Genomic DNA, 3,197 nt, shown 5'->3' on the forward strand with positions numbered 1-3,197 from the left:
GTCTGAGCTCTTGAGCCCACAAGCTGTAACTACTGAGCCCACACATTGCAGCTACTGAAGCCCAGTCCTGGAGCCTGTGCCCCGCAACAAGAGAAGCCACCTCAATGAGAAGCCCCCATCACTGCATGGCAAGTAAATGGGGGAAAAAATGGAAACAGTAACAGACTTTATTTTCTTGTGCTTCAAAATCACTCCAGACAGTGACTGCAATCATGAAATTAAGACACTTGCTCCTTGGAAGAAAAGCTATTTCACACCTACACAGTGTATTAAAAAGCAGAGACTTCATTTTGCTGACATAGGTCCAGATAGTCAAAGCTATGGTTTTTCCAGTAGTCAGGTATGGAAATGAGAGTTGGACCGTAAAGAAGGCTGAACAGCAAAGAATTGATGCTTTGGAATTGTGGTGCTGGAGAAGACTCGAGAATCCCTTGGACTGCAGGGAGATCGAACTAGTCAATCCTAAAGGAAATCAACCCTGAATACTCATTAGAAGGACTGATGCTAAAGTTGAAGCTCCAATACTTTAGCCACCTGATGCGAAGAGTCAACTCATTGGAAAAAACCCTGATGCTGGGAAAGATTAAGGGCAGGAGGAGAAGTGGGTGACAGAGGATGAGATGGTTGGATGGCATCACTAACACAATGGACATGAGTTTGAGCAAGTTCTGGGAGATAGTGAAGGACACGGAAGCCTGGTGTGCTGCAGTCCATGGGGTCACAGAGCTGGACATGACTGAATGACTGAATAACAAACACCACACCCCAAATAGAGAGTAGCCCCTCCTGCTCAGCACAGTTAGAGAAAGCCAGTGCGCAGCAACAAAGACCCAGCACAACCAACATAAAAATAAGTCAATAAACAAATTTAAAAAGCACAATTTAAAAGAAAATTTACAGTATTACCAAAATAGATGTTAGAACAGGAAATAAAGATGGACAGTTCATGGTAATAAAAAAGCCAAAATCATCCAAAGATGATTTTGGGGAAAGAACAGTTTTTAACAAGTGTTGCTGGGACAATTAGATGCAAAAAATAAAGTCAGACCCGTAGCTCACATTATATATAAAAAGTAACTCAAAACATTTGGTATGAATTAAAACTATAAAATTTTGAAGAAAAGTTAGAGACAAATCATGATCTTGGATTTGACAAAGGATTCTTGGATATGAAACCAACAGCACAAGCAACAAAAGAAAAAAGTAGTTAAATTGGACTTCCTGAAAATAAAAAACTTTTGCGTTTCAAAAGATACCACCAAGACGGTGAGTAGACATCTACAGAATGTGGGGAAATATTTGCAAATCATATGTTGGATAAGGGACTTATATCCAGAATCTATAAAACCTCAGCTCAATAATAAAAGACAAATAACCCCATTAAAAGTAGGTAAGGGATTTGAAAAGACATTTCTCCAGTGTGTGTGTGTGTGTGTGTGTGTGTGTGTGTGTGTGTGTGTGTGTGTATTTATATGAATGCCCAATAAGCACATGCACAGATGCTTGACATCATTGATTATCAGGAAACTAAAACTCAAAACTACAATGAGATACTGTCTCATACCAAGAAGGATAAAAGAGACAGATAATGACAAGTGTTGATGAGAATGTGGAACCCTCATACACTAATGGTAGGCTTGTAATATGGTACAATCATCTTGGAAACAGTTTGGCAGGGTCCCAAATGACTAAATATTGAGTTATTATATGACCCAGCAAACTAAGTCCCAGCTGTATATCCCAGAGAAATGAAAACACACGTGAAGGCAGGAACAGAGATGCAGACAGAGAACAAACTTGTGGACATGGAGGGGTTGGGGGGACTGAGTGTAGTACAAGTTGAGAGTGGCATTGACATGTATACACTGCTGCTGCTGCTGCTGCTGCGTTGCTTCAGTCGTGTCTGACTCTATGCGACCCCATGGACTGCAGCCCACCAGGCTCCCCCATCCCCGGCATTCTCCAGGCAAGAACACTGGAGTGGGTTGCCATTTCCTTCTCCAATCCATGAAAGTGAAAGGGGAAAGGGAAGTCGCTCAATCATGTTCAACACTTCGAGACCCCATGGACTGCAGCCTACCAGGCTCCTCTATCCATGGGATTTTCCAGGCAAGAGTACTGGAGTGGGGTGCCATTGCCTTCTCCGATGTATACACTACCGTATGTAAAACATAGTTAGTGGGATGCTGCTGTATAGCAGAGGGAGCTCAGCTCAGTGCTCCATGATAACCTAGAGGGGTGGGATGGGGTTTGAGAGGAAGCTCAAGAGGGAGGGGATATATGTATACATATGGCTGATTCACATTGTTGTACAGGAGAAACTGACACACCACTGTAAAGCAATTATATTGAATCAGATCAGATCAGTCACTCAGTCGTGTCCAACTCTTTTCGACCCCATGAATCGCAGCACGCCAGGCCTCCCTGTCCATCACCAACTCCCGGAGTTCACTCAGACTCATGTCCATCGAGTCAGTGATGCCATCCAGCCATCTCATCCTCTGTCCTCCCTTCTCCTCCTGTCCCCAATCCCTCCCAGCATCAGAGTCTTTTCCAATGAGTCAACTCTTCCCATGAGGTGGCCAAAGTACTGGAGTTTCAGCTTTAGCATCATTCCTTCCAAAGAAATCCCAGGGCTGATCTCCTTCAGAATGGACTGGTTGGATCTCCTTGCAGTCCAAAGGACTCTCGAGAGTCTTCTCCAACATCACAGGTCAAAAGCATCAATTCTTCGGCACTCAGCTTTCTTCACAGTCCAACTCTCACATCCATACATGACCACAGGGAAAACAATGGCCTTGACTAGACGAACCTTTGTTGGCAAAGTAATGTCTCTGCTTTTGAATATGCTATCTAGGTTGGTCATAACTTTCCTTCCAAGGAGTAAGCGTCTTTTAATTTCATGGCTGCAGTCACCATCTGTAGTGATTTTGGAGCCCAGAAAAATAAAGTCTGACACTGTTTCTACTGTTTCCCCATCTATTTCCCATGAAGTGGTGGGACCGGATGCCGTGATCTTCATTTTCTGAAAGTTGAGCTTTAAGCCAACTTTTCCACTCTCCACTTCCCTTTCATCAAGAGGCTTTTTAGTTCCTCTGTGTCATCTGCATATCTGATGTTATTGATATTTCTCCTGGCAATCTTGATTCCAGCTTGTGTTTCTTCCAGTCCAGCATTTCTCATGATGTACTCTGCAT

Source organism: Bos indicus x Bos taurus, chromosome 24 (genome assembly GCF_003369695.1).
Source record: "Bos indicus x Bos taurus breed Angus x Brahman F1 hybrid chromosome 24, Bos_hybrid_MaternalHap_v2.0, whole genome shotgun sequence".
Taxonomy (NCBI): Eukaryota; Metazoa; Chordata; class Mammalia; order Artiodactyla; family Bovidae; genus Bos; species Bos indicus x Bos taurus.